The sequence below is a fragment of the Sceloporus undulatus genome, chromosome 6 (assembly GCF_019175285.1).
Source record: "Sceloporus undulatus isolate JIND9_A2432 ecotype Alabama chromosome 6, SceUnd_v1.1, whole genome shotgun sequence".
In the NCBI taxonomy this organism is placed as follows: domain Eukaryota; kingdom Metazoa; phylum Chordata; class Lepidosauria; order Squamata; family Phrynosomatidae; genus Sceloporus; species Sceloporus undulatus.
In genome coordinates, this window is record NC_056527.1 from 97879335 (window position 1) to 97899816 (window position 20482).

At 44.3% G+C, this 20482-nt stretch overlaps 1 protein-coding gene across 3 annotated transcripts in view; it reads right to left on the bottom strand.

Moving 5' to 3' along the window:
• NTF4 (neurotrophin 4) overlaps positions 1-12947 on the bottom strand; it is a 17107-nt gene extending 4160 nt beyond the window's left edge. Inside the window, exon 1 of one of the 3 annotated variants that reach the window (XM_042475393.1) lies at positions 12762-12947. The gene's annotated coding sequence lies outside the window, so the exon portion shown is untranslated. Of the gene's footprint in view, positions 1-1190; positions 1262-5684; positions 5805-12761 lie in introns of those variants that run through there. The other 2 variants (XM_042475394.1, XM_042475395.1) reach the window with 2 other exon arrangements.
• Between the last annotated feature and the right edge of the window lie 7535 nt (positions 12948-20482).

Here is a 20482-nt window from a genome sequence, read left to right on the forward strand (position 1 = left end):
CCTGGCACATTACAACACTAGTTAACCCCCAGTCTCATGGGGGCTCTCTTCAGCAGTTGATCACATTTTCTTTTTGGCTCCTGCACTACATCTCAATACTCATTCATATGGTTATCTATAAACCTTGACTTTAGGCAACATCTTTGCCTTATCCCCCAAGGCAAAGATGCTGCCTAAAAGGCTATGGTTAAAACTGATCTTGTCACCTAATCACACCCACAAAGTTTTGCACTGCTATGGACATTTTCACACACAAAATGCTATATACTGTAGGTCTGTTCCTGGGCTTTCCTCTCCACCACATGTATCTGAGGAAGTAGGCTCAAGGCTATGAAAGCTCATACTACCAATTTCTGTCTTTCAGTTAGTCTCAAAGATACTGAAGATCCCTTTACATACTAATTTTACAGACTGACATGGCTTTCAAGACTGTTGGAGACTGCATGCAAATATTTTTTAAAAGAAAAAGAAATGGCTTTTAGATTAGGATATCTGAGCCCAAACAATAGCCTAATTAGAGCCTAGTCTATGAAAGCTCATGTTGCCAACTTTTTTATTTCAGTTAGCTTCAAAGGTGCTACAAGATCTCTCTAAATAGCTTAGTCAGTCAGACGAAGGAAATTCATTTGAATTTCAACATTTTGCTGTCTCTTTCATCTCATCCCTTTCAAAATTAGTGCTTTCCAGGTGTGTTGAACTATAATCCTATCACCTCAGCCAGTAATGTCATATAGTCTGGGGGGCAGCTAATCCAACCCATATGGAGGACAGCAGGTATTATTTTTATATTTTTGTATTATTTTATTTTAATGCTGCCTTTCTTTCAGTCTGGAACCCAAGGAAGCCAACAAAAACCTAAAATAAGAAAGGCTTTTTAAAAAAACAACACACACCACCCTCGGATAATAAAAAAGTTAAAACATAATTAAACAGGTTATCATATTAAAATACCATTAAATTTTTAAAAGTGGAAAATTGTTTTAAAATAAAACAATAAAGTTAAAAATACATCACAAACACCCCATAAAAACACTCCCTGAAACCAATTAATCATCAAATGCCTATTTGAGTAGAGTAAAAATGCCTGCCAGACAAGGGAGAGCAGAAGAGGGGACCAGCCTAGTTTTCCATGGAAAGGAATCCCACAATCTGAGAGCAACCACTGAGAAAGCTCTCTCCAGTGTCCTCACCAGATGAGCCTATGATGGTGATGAGACTGGGAAGAAGCAAGGCTGGGGAAAATGCCTGGTCTACTTTCTTCCATCTTCTTCTGTTTTAAAATTCAGTGCTTTAGTCCACCAAAGAGCTACAGGAGGGATACCCCAAGGCTAAACATAACTCCCTAAATCTCCTTTAAAACATCAGATATCTGGAACACCATCCTCTAGAACAGGAGCAGACAACACAAAATATTTAGGCCATATATAGATCTTAACAAACACACCCCAAATTTTTGCAGACCCCTTCACAACATGCATTCTCACCACCAAATTTGCTGCCATGAGCCTGATCCCTGAAATTGCTACTAAAATTGCACAGAAATTGTCCATTTCTGTTACTTCCAGTCTCTTTAGCAATGGAAATCTGTGAGACTGAGACACTCTGCTCTGCTGTTTTTTAAGGGTTCTATGGTACAGAAACCACAGCACAGGGGTGGGCAGCTGTAGAAGGCTAGGGGGTCACTTTAGACCCCTATAAGACCTGGTGGCACAGTGGTTAAATGCCTGTACTGCAGCCATTCACTCAAAACCACAAGGTTGCGAGTTCAAGACCAGCAAAAGGGCCCAAGCTCGCTCGACTCAGGCTTGCATCCTTCCGAGGTTGCTAAAATGAGTACCCAGACTGTTGAGGGCAAATTAGCTTACTTGCTAATTAGCTTACTTGCTGTTCACCGCTATGATCTTTGGAATAGCGGTATATAAATACAAAACAAAAACAAAAAAAAATCAAGGGTCACACTCTGACCACACACCCAGTGCATTTTTTAAAAAAATTGCCCCAACTTTTACACCTTCTAGGGAGCATGGGGGAAATTTCCAGCACACTTTGTAAGAGCAAGAAGTGAGCAGAAGCAATATGCTGTTTCTAAAAAATGCCCCCCACATCCCCAGAGGGCATTTTGGGGCCAAAAAATTGACCACTAGGTTTCCTTATGGGCCACAAAAATAGCCAGGGGTCACACTTTGCCCACTTCTGCTCTACCAGCTTGCACAATAGTGGTTGCCATAGTATTGTAACAACAAGAGAGGAGTATGACCCTTGCAAGGAGGCAATGCAACCATCATCACCACAAAGTACTGCTCCCCACATGCACATTTTACAACTCATATCTGGTAAGTCCACAAGTCCACCTACAGGTCCTCCCATGCAGAGCTTAGGAAACTTACTTTGCTGGACCAACTTCCCAGAATTCCATACTCAGAAAAGCCAGTGGCCATGCTCCCTTTGGGATTTTGGGCATCATAATCCATAAAACTAATTTTTTCACGTACTCCTCTGAGCAGCTTTCTTGTGGAAGGAGACTGAGGTTTGCAAGACACCTTTTAGCCCCAATGTTCCTCCTGCCCCATCCCAGGGGCAGCTGGGAAACATCAGGTGACGCCTGGGCAGTCTACAGCTGCTGACAGGGAGCCAAGGGAATGGGATCCAGATGTAGAAACATCTGGGGATGGCTGTCACTGGGGGGGATGGGCTTGGGAGGGTGGCTAATCCCTCTCGCCTTTGAAACTGACACTGATAGAGTGTTTAATTCTTTCCCTCCAATCCCTCCCCCTGCTTTCATTAGTCAATCCAGGCTAGGTTGAACCCACCCTTGACTTACCCCACCTCCAACAAAATGCACATTTCCATAAGAGGGGAGCAAACAATGTCTGTGGGGCAGGGAGATAAACTACCTCCCTCCATTTGAATGGCTGGGAGGGATTGCATAGCAAGAGGGTACAGGATTTGACAAGCCATGTGTCTCTCTGTGTGTGCATGCATACATGCATTCCTTCTTAATCCAGGGATGCCTCTTGGCCTCTCAGACACTGGGGAGAACGTGACCTAGTAGGTAGAACCAGAGCTTGGAACAGGCACTCCTTGGACCACAACCCCTAGCATCCTCCAGCCAGTAGGACCAACCATGCTACCTGGTGGTTCTGGGAGCTGTACCTCCAAAAAGGTATCTTCCAGGCTGTATGAGGAAACAGAATAAGGTGAAACTGAAAGGAATGGCATGCAGTATCCAGCCAAGCTAACTTGTTTAGCAGAGTATTTGTGAGAGCTACAGAAACCAAGCAAAGCACAGGAATCAGGATCCAGACCTTTGGGGATGCTGGGGATGAGAACCACCCTTCCCCAGTCCCTCTTCCCATTAGTAAGGACAACTCCAGGGTGGACCTGGGTATCTTTTGTTCTCTGACTTTGTAACAGGGTGAGGCTTGGACTCCTGGCTTCTTTAGCAGGGGAGTGGTGCCTAGTGGCTAAGCAAACAGGTCTTAAGAGATAGTTAATCCTGACCCTTAGGCTATTTGCATAAGCATCTTTTTCCCCCCACAGTGCCTAGCGCCCGTGACCCCGCTCCCTCCCATGAGAAATGGTTGGGGGGGGGGGGTTGCGCGCCGGGAGTTGTGTGGTGTGAAACTGCAGGCATTCCACACAGGGGAACCAGCCCCTGCTCCAAGGAGGTATGCGTAGCTTAGCACCGGGCAGGCTCCGACCTGCCGCCTCCCAGCCACAACGCTGATCATCAACAAGCAGGAAGCTGTGGCTTTGTCAAGGATGCCCACAGTTCAGGCCTGCAGCTCCCGTAAAGAAGGCTCCTGATGTTCCATTCATTTTTGCCCCTCCTCACCAAACATGTCAGGGAGGGATTTGGGCCTTTCCAACTATTTGGGAAAACAACTGTATCGATGTCTGCATCAAGAGAGCCCCTCACTGTATGTAAAGCAATCAAAATTATGCAGTTAAATCACATAGCATAAGCATGGAACAGTTACTTTTTCAACCACAACTCACAGAATCCTCCACCCACCATGGCCATTGGCTATGCTAGCTAGGGTTTCTTTTTGCAAATGTAACTTTCCCAGGCTCTGGCATGACTCTTCAGTGTAATTGCAGTTTTTGCTACTTTGGGCCCGAACAGACAGGCCAAAATAGAGCTGCTTCAGGTCACTTTGGAGGTATGCTGTTTAAATGACACACACGTCTTAAGAGGCCAGAAGCTGCGCCAAAGCTACGCTCCTTAGAACTGGAGCGTAGCTTTGGCACAGCTTCCAGCCTCTTAGGACACATGCATCATTTAAACAGCATACCTCCAAAGTGACCCAAAGCAGCTTTATTTTGGCCTGTCTGTTTGGTCCCTTTGTGCAACTGCTATCAAACTGAAGTGTCACCAACATCTACATACCAAGAGACATATGCAGCCTGTGAGGAATAGAGAAGAGGGAAAGAAGGATGTAAAACGGGTGATGTAGGCCAAGAGACAGTATTATAGAGGAAGAAAGCAAGAGGCATTTAAGTACTGAAGCATCATGGTTTAACTAATACCGTCTCCACCACAAACCCCATTCCACCTTCTGAGATTCCACTTGTGCATTTTTCATTAGAGCTACAATCTTGCTTTCACTCGAATGAAAGCTGAGAATCTCAGGGCTCCAGATGCTATGACTGAGTCGGTACTTTAGAAAATTACTCTACAGATAGTTGAAGGCAGATTATGCTGTGCTTATTAAAATGCTAATACTAATGTCTATATTTTTTTTCCTTTAATTAATTCTTCCTTTTCCTTAAGTCCAGGAAATCTCCCTTTCCATAGAATTTTATGGAATTCTTCCAGCTTCCTTGCTGAATCCATTTATGGTTTTCCCCTTTAGAGAATCTTGTACTTTTGCCAGACATGCAGCCATGAACCACAGACTAGGACCTCTGAATGAAGTAATACTTGCTACTGTTCCTTTCTCCTGTTGTAAAAGGGATATAACTTCTCATTCTGTTTTGGCATCACTTAGGCTACTTCACTGTATCAACCAAGTAGCTCTGAAATTACCCCACAAGATACCTTGCTGTGACTGCTCTCCTTGGAACAGGACCAACACTCCCATTAGTCAGTGTGAGGCAAATGCCTCAGGCAACAAATGCTGGGGTAAGGAAGCATTGGCATACTCCTGGCTATTCTTTCTGAACTCCCAACCTGTTTCCTTTCACTGGAGGATATGAAGACCCTAAATACCTGAAGAGGCACCCAATCCCAGCTGATCCTGGAAGCTAAGCAGAATCAGCCCTGGTTAGTACTTGGATGGGAAACAGTCAACGGATATGCTGTAGGCTATGTTTCAGAGGAGGGAACTGGTAAAATCACTTCTTAAGTATTCCTTGCCACACTAAACTACTCTGCTTCCTAAGGGGTTGTGGTGGGAGCTCTACCTTATAGCCAGAGTTCAAATAGGATTCCACTTAGTTTCTGTACATTATCTTTCATCTCAGGCAGCAAAATGACTTGCACTGGCCTTGTCCAGGTAAACAAGGAGAGGAGACTTGGAAGTGGGGGTATTACTGTAGTTCAGAAACCTGAGGATGACCTAGAGACAAAGAGAAAGGTTTTGGCATTTAAAGAACAGGATTAAGGAATCTGCAAAAGACTTGAGCTAAAATTAAATCCAGTTGTTTCCAGTGAAAAATTCAGGAGTCTTGCTAACACATACCCTCAGAGAGAGTCCAGGGATTTTTCTTCTTTGCTAGTCTCTCAATCAGGGCTGGGGAGAAAGTAGATCAGGTTCTGCTGCAGATCTCTGAGTGATCTGCAAGTACTTCTGACTCCCAGTCACTTAAATATAGCCATAACAAAATAATGAGTTTTCACCTGAACTGCAATGATGAAAGCTTGGAGTTGCCAGGAATGGACCTTTGTGGCCAAGGACTCTCTTAACCCAATTTAATTCTTAAAAAATGGGGATGAAGGCAGAGTCAGTAGGTGGGTAAGTTTTGAGACATCTTTACACTAACTTGTTTTGCTTTGTTTTCAGCACGAGCTTTTGTGGATTACAATTCTGAAGTGGACTGTAACCCATGGAATTTTGTGGTAAAATAAATTGTTGCATGCCTTCAAGTCATTTCTGACTCATAGCAACCCTAAAGTGAACCCATCACAGGGTTTTCTTAGCAAGCTTTATTAATACAGGGGTTTTTCTTGCCTTCCTCTGAGGCTCAGAGTATTTCCATGGCTGTGCTGGGATTTGAACCCTGGAGTTGTAGTCCAATATTCAAACCACTACACTACACTGACTCTCTAACATAAATTAGCTAGTCTTAAAGGAGTCACAAGAATTCCTCCTTCCTCTATTTTTACACTAATGTTTTCTTTGAAGATTGTTATAATTGTTTTCCCATTGAGAACAAATTCTTTGATACAAAATGTGCTTAGAATCACCCTGTTCTTTTATTCTAAATGTAAGTCTTTTGCACCTGACTTTTGCATTTCTAGTTTTAAAAGCCACCCACACAAAATGGATCTGAAATCAGTGGCCACCTGGGTTCTAAGGCTGGGCATTTTCCTAAGAAGAAGTTAAAAACGACAAAAATTTTGAACTAAATTTAAAGCCATCTTGATCTTCATCACCATCAGCATAATTTCAGGATCCCTCTACCAGCATAGCCACTGGCTGGACTAGCTGAGGGATTCTGGGAGTTTTAATCTAAAAACTAACTTCTCCAAATTCTGCCCCTTCTACAGCCTCAAGACTTACTACTATTAAACATGTATCTAGAGAGATCTTGTAGCACCTTTGAGATTAACTGAAAGAAAGAGGTTGGAAGCATGAGCTTTCGTAGACTTCACTCATGCTTTGCATCTGAGGAGGTAGACTGAAGTCTATGAAAGCTCATGCTACCAACTTCTTTCTTTCAGTTAGTCTCAGAGGTGCTACAAGATCTCTCTACATACTGATTCTACAGATAACACGGCTATATCTTTGAATTCTACTACTATTAAAACTATTTGCCATGGCCTTGAACCATTGCCATTTGCCATTGCTGCCTCTACCACTGTACCAAGATTTGGCAAGATAGATGGATAGATAGACCTCTGCAAATCTGAGGTCTCTCCCATGTATGTTGGATTCTCATTATCCCCTAGGGCAGTGGTTCCCAACCTGTGGGTCGGGACCCCTTTGGGGGTCAAATGACCCTTTCATGGGGGTCGCCTAAGACCATTGGAAAACACCTATTTAATTACAGTTATGAAGTAGCAATGAAAATAATTTCATGGGTTTGGGTCAGCACAACATGGGGAACTGTATTAAAGGGTCACAGCATTAGGAAGGTTGGGAACCACTGCCCTAGGGTAATAGGAGTTTAATCTAGAGAACACTAGATTCTTGTTGAGGAAAGGCTACATGATGTTCCCCAAATGCATGTTTGGGTTAAAAATGGGAAGCTGGAAGATAGGACATATTCAGAAGAGGGGGAAAAAGAGTTGCAACATAGTTCCCACCCTGTTGCAATCTACTCTTGGGATAGGGAGAAGGGAGAGCCACATTCATACTTCCTCAGGTCCTTGCTGAAGTGTTATCAATTGTTACTCAGGAGGATCTATAATTCTGGCTAACTCACTGGCTCTTCATTGCAATTGTAATATGTCCTAAGTGGAGAGGCAGCATGGTGTAGTGGTTTGAATGTTGGACTATGACATTGCAGACCAGCTCGGCCTTGGTAACCCACTGGATGACCAGTCATACTCTCTCAGCCTCAGAGGATAGCAATGGAATCCCTCCCCCCCCCCGATGAAACTTTCCAAGAAAACCCCATGATAGGGTCACTATAACTCTGAAATGACTTGAAGGCACACAAAACACACATACATGTTCCAAGCTGACATACCAAACCATACACTTCAACACTGCACAGTTCAAAACCAGGGCACATGTGGCCAAGCAACATCAGAATAAGGTCAAGATGGTAAAAGCTGTTAATGAGGCAAAACAGACAAGCTAGGAGAAGCTGCAGCAGTCTGCTTTTGCTTGAGCTTACTGTGAAGGGCAAGATTTTACCCCAATTTCCCTCCTTCTCCTATCTCCCCTGAGGGCAAACTATTTAGTGCACCCTGAACTCAATTTGCTCCATGTGAAGTAAGCTGAGGACAAAGAGAGAAAGTGGGGCATTTTAAAAGTAGCTGGAAAAGTGGGTTGACAGATTAATTTAGGGTGTCCCTGCCAAAGCACGACATTTTGAAGGTATACCAAAGGCTCAAATCCCCTTGTGTATTATGTTTTAATGCAGGGGTAGGAATCATGTGTTGGACTCCAGTTCCCAGCATTCTTTGCCATCAGGCATAATGACTAGGGCTAATGGGAGTTGTAACTGAATAACATCTGGAAGGCCACATGATTTCTAGCTTTGTTTTAGAAGGAAGGGGTCACTGGCTGATCTATGAACACTAATTTTATTTTACATCTGCTTTAATTTCTATCTTATTATCAAAAGCTTCTGTCTTGGCTCACTGTACAAACTACATATTATGATGAGGCATAAACAACAGCTTGCAATTTAACAGTCTTCAACTCCACCACTTTCTTGCAAAGCCTGAAAAGTTAATTTTAACAAAATACATGGCTACAGTGACATGTGGAAGCCATCCATAACTGAGCAGAGGTAGGATAATGTTCTAGGCCCCAGTTATGGATGTCAGTTCCAGCCTGAGAGGGAGTGACCAGGCAGGCCCACCTCCATCAGGGGTAGCCTGAAGAAGAGCCCTCCCTCCAGTCCATCTGCCTTGGTCCAGGCCTCTGAGGGAGAGAATAATCACTGGACCTCATCCCCTTCCCCACCACCATTCCCTTCTTTTGTGTCATGTCTTTTAGATTGTAAGTCTGAGGGCAGGGAACCGTCTAATTAAAAATAATAATTGTAAGCCGCTCTGATAGCCATTAGGGCTGAAGGGCGGGGTATAAATACCATAAATAAATAAAAGTAAATTCTCAAACTTTGCTTTCTTCCAGGTCAGTCTTCAATATCTCTTCTCCATCTTGCTACAAATTGTCCTACTCTTTTAAATATATGTGGAAGCAGCAACCCACTCACAAAATTAGAAGGATGGAGGAAGGGAAAACATGGAGCTTGGGGTGGGAATAGTGGCAAAAGAGAACTTCCGCATTCTTCATTGACTCCAAGTGGGGGGTACCTATGGCCTTGTAGATGTGGTGGGATTCCAGCTCCCATTATCCCCAGCCAAGCTGCCAAATGATCTGGGATGATAAAACTACAGTCCAAAACATTTGGAAAGCCACACCCTGATCTAAGCAATCTCTGGCAAATATTTATTCCTCAGTTTGTTGGAAACGGAAAGGATCTGGGTGCAAATACTATGTTCAGAGGAGAAAATCAATAAAGATTTAGTTCCTATCACACTGGATTTTGGATCCTATCTACACAGAACTCTGCCACACTAAGCCAGGGCTAGGCTGCTGGCTATATTTCAGAGCCAGAAACTTGCAAAACCACTGAGCATTCCTTGTCTAAGAAAGTCCAATTAAATTCATGGGGGACCTGTACATTAACAGGCAACTTGAAGGTGCATACATGCACACACAGAGGCTGCTGTGCCCCTCCAAAGGTTGTTGGACTTCAGATTCCATCAATGCTGGCAGCTGCAGTGAAACAACATACAGTTGTTATTGTGTGCACCTTCAAGTCATTTCCGATTTATGGTGACCCTAAGGCAAACTTATCATGGGATTTTCTTGGCAAGATTTGTTCAGACGAGGTTTGCCATTGCCTTCCCTTGAGGCTGAGCGCTTGTGAATTGCCCAGTGCGTTTCATGGCTGAGCTGAGAATCGAACCCTGGTCTCCAGAGTCATAGTCCAACCCTCAAACCACTAACACCATGCTGGTTACATACAGCTGTTGTTGTTTGCCTTCAAGCTGTTTTCAACCCTCAGGTGACCCGATCATGGGGGTTTCTTGGCAAGTTTCTTCAGAGGGGGTTTGCCGTTGTCATCCTCTGAGGCTGAGAGAGTATGACTTGCTCAAAGTCACCCAGTGGGTTTCCATGGCCCAGCCAGGATTCCAATCCTGGTCTTCAGAGTCACAGTCCAATGCTCAAACCACTATGCCATGCTGGCTACATACAGTACTTATGGAGTAAGTAAACTGCTTGGGGAGTGCTTGTTCACTGATAAGTGGTATAGAAATGTACTTGCTATTGCTACTTGCACTTAACCTTGCATTTATTTAAGCTTTGTCAATGCTCAGATGCTATCTCCCTGGACTTTAACCTCTCTCCTCCTCTTGGCAAAACTTGTGGTTTGGGAGTGCAAGAAAAGTGGCTTTGTTTTCTTATAAGGCCAAGATTTGTAATCTGCCTTCTTCAGAGGACAGAGAGGGTCTGTGAGGGTTGCCTGGTTTGGATTCCCTGACTCCGAAGGCAAGGAAGAGGGTCGAGACCCCGGCCGTGGGCGCGCGTGGTGGGCAACCCTGGCTTCCCCCTTGTGGTTGCCTTCCCTTCCAGGGATCTCAGGCATCCTGCTTTCCATCAGCAGCAGGTAATCCAAACCAGGCGGATGAAAGGGCGAACAAGGCAGGGATATTTCCGCTTTTTCCCTTTCGTCTTTTTCCAGCTGGTTTCCATCTAGCCCTCCTTGTAGGCAAAATACATACGTGTGTGCGTGTGTATGGAAAAGGGAGTATTATCTTGATCATGACCGTTGATCCGTCTCTCTTTCTCACACACAGCCTGTTTACCTGGAAAGGCAAGAATAGGAACCCCCCAGCCCAAACTGGAGTATGAAACATGGGAAGAAAGATCAATGAAGATTGGACACCTGGGTTTTCTGAAAGCAGAGTGAAGTCTCATGATGGAATACATCTACAATGTAGAAATAATGCAGTTTGACACTACTTTAAGTGCCATGGCTCCATCCCACAGAATCCTGGGATGTGTAGTTTGGTGAGGCACCAGTACACTTGGGCAGAGAAGGCGAAAGACCCTGCAAAACTACAAGTCCCAGGCTTCCACAGGATGGAGATACAGCCAACATAGAGTAGTTGTTTCAGCATTGGACTATGATACAGGAGACCAGGGTTTGAATCCCAGCTTGACCATGTAAACCCTATGGATGATCTTGGACAACTCACACTCTCTCAGCCTCAGAGGATGGCAAGGACAAACTCCCTCTGAAGAAATTTGACAAGAAAACCCTATGATAGGTTCGCCTTAGGACTGCCATAAAAACCGACTTGAAGGCACACAACAATAAGATGATGTGCCACCACTCTTTGGCAGAGAAGATGAAAGAGCTTGTAAAACTACGAGTCCCAGGAGCTACAGGACTTGAAAGTGGTATCAAACTGCATTATTTCTACAGTGTGGATGCACTCATGGATGGACTGCCTCTGGAAGAGGCTTCCTGGCATTATAGCTACGCTGGTTATCCATGACAAGAGGAGTACAACCTAGTGTGTGTCTGTGTGCATGTGCGTGGGACTGTGCATGGGAAGGGCTTATTGGAATCCGAACCTGGGTACTTTTCAGCTCTGAACAGCGAAAAGCACTGCCTCAAAGTGTGCTGGAGTCTCCTTCTGTAAACAGAGGCTGATTTGGGAGTGCTTTGATGGTGTCTTCCTGCATGGTAGAGCGAGGTTCCACTGGATGGCCCTTGGGGTCTCTTCCAACTCTACGATCCCATGACTCCAGAGACCAGGGTTTGAATCCCAGCTGGGCCATGGAAACCCACTTGGTGACCAGTCACACTCTCTCAGCCTCAGGGGGTGGCCACAGCAAACCCCCTCTCTGAACAAAACTTGTTAAGAAAGCCCCAATCAAGTTGGAAATGATTTGAAGGCGTACAACAATAACAAACTGATATGGTTGGGCAAACTAGGGGTGTGCAGGAACCCGGACACCTGGGTGTCTCTGGGGTTGTGAGGAGGGGGGGAGGAGAAGGGGGCGCTGTGGAAAGCATGCCTCTGTTTGCTTCCCTCTTACTACCTTTACGGTGTCCTCCCTGCACCCCATTCACCTCCTTCTTTTAGGGTGTCCCCATTGGACCACTATTTACCTCCTATCTTTAGAGTGCTCTCATCCCACGGCACCCCCATTCGCCTCCTACAGCCCCTTCCCCCTCCTACCTTTAGGGTGCCCCCATTGCACCCAAATTCCCCTCCTACATTTAGGGTGCTCTCATTGCACCCCCAGTCACCACCTACATACACCTCCATTGCCCTCCTGCCCTTACCTTAGGGTACCCTCATTGCACCCCCATTTGCTTCCTATCTTTAGGGTGCCCCCATTGCACCCCCATTCTCCTCTTACCTTTAGGGTGCCCCCATTGCACCCCAAACACCCCCATTGCCTTTCTACATTTAGGGTGCCCCCATTGCATCCCCATTCTCTTTTTACCTTGAGGGTGCCCCCACTGCACCCCCATTCACCTCCTACTTTTAGAGTGTCCTCCCTAGGCTCTCATTCCCCTCCTATTTTTAGGGTGCCCCCATTGCACCCCCAACACCCCCATAGCCTTTCTACATTTAGGGTCCCCTATTGCATCCTCATTCTCCTCTTACCTTGAGGGTGCCCCCACTGCACCCCCATTCACCTCCTACTTTTAGGGTGTTCTCCCTAGACCCTCATTCCTCTCCTACTTTTAGGGTGCCCTCACTGCACCCCCATTCCCCTCCTACACCCCCACTGCCCTCCTACCTCGAGGGTGTCCTCCCTGGACCCTCCTTCCCCTCCTACCTTTAGAGTACCCCCCTGGCACCCCTGACACCCGCATTGCCCTCCTACCTCGAGGGTGCCCTCCTGGCTGCCCTTCTGCCTCTTCCGTCCCCCTCCGGCTGCCAAGGGGCTCTCCTGCTGCTGCTGCTGCTGCTGCCTCGCTTTGCGGAGTTGGGCTTGGGGCTCCCTGAATGGTGGAGGGGGAGTGGGCGAGGGAGGGAAGGAAGGAGAAGGGGAAGACCCAGGTGAGGAAGGACTGGAGGAACAGGTTTGGAAGGGAGGAAGGAAGGAAGGAAGGACGGAGAGGAAGGAAGGAGGAATGGAGAAGGAGAGCCAGGCGTGGAGGACTGCTGGTGCTGGAAGGTGCGCAGCAGAGCTCCTCTTTCTCCTTCCTTCCTTCCCTCTCTCTCTCGCCTGCCTTCTTGGCGGAGCCTGCCCGGTCTTGCCCCACCTGAGGCAGCCTTCCCCAGGGCTCTTGCTGCCTGAGCCCCACCGAAGCGGCCCATACCTGGCGCCCCCCGCCCCCTTGGCCCAAGGCAGGCAGCAGGCAGACCCCCCTTGGACTCCCCTTGGCTCAGCTGGGCGGGAAGGAGCCAAGGAGGAGGAGGAGGACTCAGGTGGGGAGAGACCAGGGCTGCATCCACACTGGGGAATTAACCCGGTTTGGCACCGCTTTAACCCTTTTTCTGGCTCAAGGCTATGGAATTCTGGGAGCTCCCAGAATTCCATAGCCTTGAGCCAGACAACAGGTTAAAGCGGTGCCAAACCGGGTTAATTCTCCAGTCTAGATGAAGCCCAGGGTTCGAGTCCCAGCCTTGGGTCGTCTTAGTCACACTCTCTCAGCCTCAGAGGATGGCAAGGGCAAACCCCCTCTGGAAATTGGTCAGGAAAACTCCATGATAGATAGGGTCACCCCACCATAAGTCATAAGGTACACAACAACAACAATAACAACAACAACAGCAGCAGCGCTCCCGCCCAACCTGGAGGGTCTGAGGAGACTAGGCAATTAAGTTTAGGTCCTCCTTTTCCTCCTCCTCCTCTTCCATCATCTCTGCTGCCTCAGGACTCAGTTTTCCAAGTACAGTAACTCCAAGAAACCTGCCTGAGGGCAAAGCCACAGAGATACTGTTCAAATGGCAGTATTTGCCCACAGGGAAACCATACTTGCCCATAGAGAATGATTGGAAAATACAGTACTTTCCCATAGGGAAGCATTGGGGAATACTTGCCCATAGTGAAACCATACTTGCCCAGACAGAACCAATTTGGGGAATACTTGCCCTTAGGAAATCACTGGGGAATACTTGCCCAAAGAGAACAATTGCAGAATACTTGCCTCACAGGGAGACATTGGAGAATATTTGCCCATGAAGAAGCCATACTTGCCCATAGGAAACCACTGGAGAATTTTTGCTATGGGCAAGTATTTTACAATGATTCTCTATGGGCAAGTATGGTTTCTCTATGGGCAAGTACTGTCATTTGTACCACTTCTGTGTGTGTGTAAGGAGGCAGCAAAGGGCTTTTTCCACGGTGATTACCCAGTGCGTCACTTGTGAATGCGTGACAGAAAAGGGATGCTTGGGGTGTTTCGGTGGATATTGAAGGCGCATGGAGCTGTTTGGGTTGGGCATCTGACAGGCTAAGCCATGTATTACAGCATTATGGCGCCAACATTTGTGGGATTCACTTCCTCAGTAGTTTGTGGCATTTTTTATGGCATTCCTTCCTCAGTTTGGCGGGGCTTCAGGGCGGGAAGGTGTGTGTCTGGGAGATGGTAAACAAACTGCTCATGAAATATCAATATTCAAAGGGATCTTGTATCACCTTTGAGACTAACAGAAAGAAAGAAGTTGATAGCTTGAGCTTTTGGGGACTTGAACATGAAATAAGAGTACACTTGTCTTTCCACATTCGCTGGGGTTAGGGGCACAAGACCCCCATGAATGTGGAAAAACCGCAAACAAAAACACTATGTTTTTTACCTGAGAGGACACCTCTCTAGGAATCTCTTGGTCCTCCAGTGTGACTCTGTGATCAACAACTGCCATTGACCATAGAATTGCTCTGAAGGAGCTACGAAGTGAAGTGTCTCTAGGAATCTCTGGGTCCTTCAGTGCAACGTTTGGTTAAAGTTAACCATAGGGTTGTGCCAGAGGACCTAGATATTCCTAGAAATAGCATATTAATAAAACTCATGTATAATCAAATCCACAAAGTCAAAGCCGCAAATGTGGAGGGACGTGTGTAGTATGTTCTGTGACAGTTTTGTGTAAGGCTTATTAAACCTATGCCATTGTAATGTTGTGTGCTTTGAAATACTTTCTGAATTAGGGCAACCCTATAAGGCAAACCTTGGCAAGATTTGTTCAGAGGAGGTTTGCCATTGCCTCCCCCTGAAGCTGAGAGAGTGTGACTTGCCCAAGGTCACCCAATGGGTTTCATGGCCAAACTGGTCTCCAAAGTCATAATCTAACGATCAAACCATTATGCCACACTGGCTCCCTATTAAACCTATACTGTGATGATAACTAACACTAGACGGTGGCCTGAGAACTTTATTGCCCCTTGACCCCACCAAAATCCTCTTCCTCACTCAACACAGCTGGTGAAGAGAAGGGCCTTCTATAAGCAGTGGCATCACTAGGGTTGGCATCCCCCTGTGGTGTATTTATTTGTTTATTATTTATTTATTTGATTTCTATGCTTCCTTTCCCCCAGGAAGGGACCCAAGGTGGCATACAAGATAAACATATTTCAGAACATCACAATAATTTAAAAAAAAAAACACATTTAAAACAATTCAAATTCCTAGATTCCTATACGCTCATGCATTGACTTCCTCCCATACCACACCATACGGAATCCTTTGGAAGGTTTTTGGTACTCCTAAATCACAATTCCTGTACATATCACTGAATGTAATGGCAATCGTTGGGACGTAAACATCTTGCAAAATTAAAATTATACCTTTAAATGACAATATCGTACTCGCAGCCTAAATATATTTACATATACATTGTTTAACATGGCGAAATGAAAAAAAATTGTAAGATCTGATGTTTTGAAATAAAAAGTAAAAATAATTTTACAAATATTGTATTTTAAAATTTTTTAAATTATTTTTTTTAAAAAACCTGGGGCCTCTCATTTCTCTTTGCACTGAGCCTCTCCCCGCTCACACCACCTCTTCAGCGTTTTAAACACCACAGTTCATTTCTTCCAAGAGGCAGATGTTTGGGGAACTGTGATGGGTTTTTTTGTGGGTTTTTCGGGCTATGTGGCCATGTTCTAGAAGAGTTTCTTCCTGACGTTTCACCAGCATCTGTGGCTGGCATCTTCAGATTCCATCCACAGATGCTGGCAAAACATCAGGAAGAAACTCTTCTAGAACATGGCCACACAGCCCAAAAAACCCACAACAAACTATGGATGCTGGCCATGAAAGCCTTCGACTTCACAAACTGTGATGGGGTCTCCTGGTGTGGTTTGAACCTCACCCCACATTTTCCTATTGACATCCCTGCCTATAAGGCAGACTGAGGAGGAGTCCTCACTTCAGGGAACTTCTTTTAAGCATTTCCTTCTCCTTTTGTATCATGTCTTTTTAGACTGTAAGCCTGAGGGCAGGGAAATATCTAATTAACTATCTGTAAGATGCTCTGAGAGCCTTTGTGGCTGAAGAGCAGTGTATACATACAGTAAATAATAATAATAATAATAATAATAATAATAATAATAATAATAGAGAGCAGCAATACCAATAGCAAGTACATTTCTATACCACTTATCACTCAGCTAGCACCCCCTAAGCGGTTTACAATCTGTAAGCCAATTGCCCCCAACAAGCTGGGTACTCATTTTACCGACTTATGAAAGGATGAAAGGCTGAGTGGACGTTGGAGCCCTTCTCTAGGATTGAATTTACAATGTTGTGGCTGCAGTACCAACGTTGTAACAAGGCAGTAACACTGTTCATTTTTTATGCTTGAATTTTGGTTCTCTAGGAGTGGCACTTGTGGGATTATTATTACTGCACATATTCACGTATAAATCTAGAAATTTTAGTCAAAAAATTTACCCAAAAGACCTGAGTCATCTACAGGACAATATAAGTACTGTACTTTAACTCTTTTAAGTCTTATTAAACAAATGAACCATCTCCTGGTGACAAGCAAGAGCATAAGCTGTCCTGGAAGCCTCCTGGAAGCCCTCCTGACCTCTCCTCTATATTCTTACCCATCCAGCTTTCACACACACACACACACACACACACACACACACACACACACACATATATATATATATAGTGCTGTAGATTTACACAGCGCTGTATATACAAACAATAAAATAGATAAAGTAAACCTGCCCATGGCCATATAATCTAGATTGTTTGTAACATACCCCTAGGTTTTACCCTCGACTCATCCACGGGCCATATCAAAATCCATAATTCTGGCCCCCAAACCTGCCCTCGACTTATACATGAAGTTGATTTATAGTCAAGTATATATGGTATTTGGCCTTAGATGCTAGAAAACCATGGGTACGTCTTGTTTACTACGCACCTTGACACATACCTTCCACTTGACAGGGACAGCAACAATTACTCCTCTGTCATCTCGGTTTTTCAGCTGCTTTTCAAATGTCCCAGTTTCTTTGTCCTCCTCTCACCTTTCAACTTTGTCCTCTGCATACTTCTTACTTACGGCAATTGACTTCAAATTCTACTGGGATTATTTTCACCATTTCAACAACCCCTCACTCCTGTCTTCTGTTGGCTCTTACCTTAAAATCAAACAACCATCCTATTTTGCAGCTGTTTGGCAGAAACTGAGATTTGAAGACTCGGTTCTGTAGCCCTTATGTCTAGCTCTATCCTAATGAACTTGTGGCAGAAACATGCTTTAAGTGAGAGATTTTCTGCCATGATCACTTCTTTTTAAATGCAACCTCTTCCAACAAAAGTTGTGGAGGTGGCTAGAAAGGCAACTAAAATGTGTGACTGCTCTGTTCTTTCAGATGACTTAGTGCCTAATGGTGTGCATTTCTAGATAGGTAGTTCCCTGAACTCAGGGCCTTCTCAAGATATTTTTCTTCTTCAAATAAAACAGTATATAGCAGTGCCACAGAAAGTGGTGGTCCATGGACCAGTGCTAGTCCATGAGCCATCAGCTGCTTGCCCCTAGAGGATTGCACAGGAAAGAAAGGTTGTTATCAGACAAGGGAAATTGGAAGTATAATCCAATGGCAATCCGAACGCAATCATGGGGTTTAACATTATTGCATGATAGACTACCACACGCAAATTCAGGCAATGAGAAGTCAGTCCGAGCACAATCATGGGGTTTCACGTTATTGCGTGATAGACTGCCACACACAAATTCGGGCAATGGCAAGCTATTTTCGGGCAATGGGAAGTCAGTTCGAATGCAATTTGCCTTCACGTAAATTTGCTGAACTAGCAGATTCACATAAATGCGTTCTGGCCCCACTTTCTTTTCATTCGAAATTAAGAGAAATTCCTCACGTGTAATAAAGTCCAAAGAAAGAGTTGTAGGCAGTGGTCACAAATATAGTACAACTACTTGGCATATTGGGAAAAATAAAAACTGCCAGTCTTCCACTTCAGATATTTTAAAAATAACTGGTATATAACACTCCTTCCTCCTAAAATGTCATCTTGTTTTAGCACCAGAAACAGAAAAGCCACACAAGTACTTCTTCCTAGCAGTAAAATACAACAACAATAAATTAAATAATTAACTGTTTACTGTTGCTCTTTCACAACAACTCAAAATCATCTGCTTGAGGCCCCTGCTTTATCCTGCTTAACAGTAGGAAAAATAAAAAACGCCAGTTTTCCACTTCAGATATTTTAAAAATAACTGGTGTATAGCACCGCTCCCTCCTATAAAGTTTTGTTTTAGCCCGAGACAAAAAACAACAACCCTTAAACAAGTACTTTTTTCCTAGCAGTAAAATACAACAGCAATAAATTAAACAATTAACTATTTGCTGTTGCTCTTTTACAACTCAACTGTGGCTGCTGCTTTATTCTGCTTAATAGCAGGGATAGCCCAGCCAATACTTCTTATCAAAAAGTATTACGCCTTCACACTGCCTCCTCTCCACATGGAGATTTTTCCACGGTGTGAAAGAAGAGATATGAAGTGATTGGACAATATGGGAAGTTTGCAAGTGGAAGACTTTGTCACCTGAACCCCTCTTAAATTCTGTGTTTCAGGAATGGTACAATCAAAGGTTCAGGGGAAAGCACTTTCTGGGTCAATTACAATCTAAAAGCATGAAATGGAAATGAGATACTAGAACAGACAGTATCACTTCAGATGCCGGTGTGTGGAGGCACATTTTTTAATGCTCTCCCCTTCTTCATGTAAAGCAGGAATGGGAATCATGCGGTGTTCAGATGTGGATGGACTGCAAGTCCAAACAATTTTAACCAGCATAGCCAATAATGAGGAAAGTGGGAAGCTGTAGTCCAATAGCAGTGGGAGGGTGGCATGGTTCCCATCCTGCTTTAGACCAACCACTGACTTTCCAGATGCTCCCACCAGCCTTCGTCTGACCTGTGCTTGGGGCAATGGGAATTGTAGTCCAACAACATCTGGGGCAACAGTTTCCTCATCCTTGCTTTAGAAATCCTCTGTGCATGAGAATGACAGTGATGAAGATGACAATGATAATAGAAACCATAGCACAGGTTTCTATGAAAAGTTCAGATACCTGCCACGGGAACTTTGAATAACATTGCCCTATGTTCTAACACAACCTTCCCCAACCTGGTGCCTACTCATCTTTCCTATCCAACATGGTCAAGACTACGCTAATTCATTAGCTTTCCTTCTTGTTCCAGCATTGCCACAATTAGAAGCAGGCCTGCAGGGACAAGAATATTCAAAGGTCTGCTTTTACTTAAAGAAAATGAAAAGACAATTGTCTAGCTTGTCCTTTTATGTATACAGATATAAAAGACAGGCTAAATTCTACTTGCTTCTTGTCTGCCTTCACAATTCCACAGTTCTCCTGCCCAATGAATGCAAAAGCATGCTTCAGTGATTAATAATCCCTTCTGTTTGTTTGGGGTTTTTTAGACTTTGAGACATTTATTTTTTGATGGTGAATAGTTTAAAGCAAACAAATAATACTAATCAGCATTTGTTTTTATTTGTTAATATTATTTAATAATTAATATTAACTTAAACACTATACATATATATATATATATATCTACGTGTTTGTTGGTTTCCCCCCCCCCCACCAGCTGCATTTGGACAATCTTATTTTAACTCAAAGTGACAAAATATGAATGAGTCTTTTGCTTTTCCTTCCCCAAAAGCCACAAAAACACAGGAATTTGTGTAGTTTCCTGTTTCATACAAACCAGGAAACTGGTTACCAGCTTCACAAGTCAATATATTAAACCAACTTCAAACTGTAGTCTAACATCCTAGGTTTTTGCAAAGCTGCTGATCACAGTTTCTAATGAAATGGGAGTTTATAGCTAATTAGAGATTTCCTGGCTTAACGTCTTCTGATACCACTATTGTCCTCCAAAAATCTCAGAACTGTATCTTCCATAGTACACTTTGAATGAACCAAAATGTTTATTAGATGGCATTTTTGTCCATTGCTGATTATTATTTTGTGACAGCCAAATACAATCTCAATGTTTTGAGATAGTAGATAGGATTGGCCCAACTAGGGTTGTCAGAGTCAAAACTGGAGAGGGTTTTTGCAGGAGCACGGGTGGCTCAGTTGTTAAA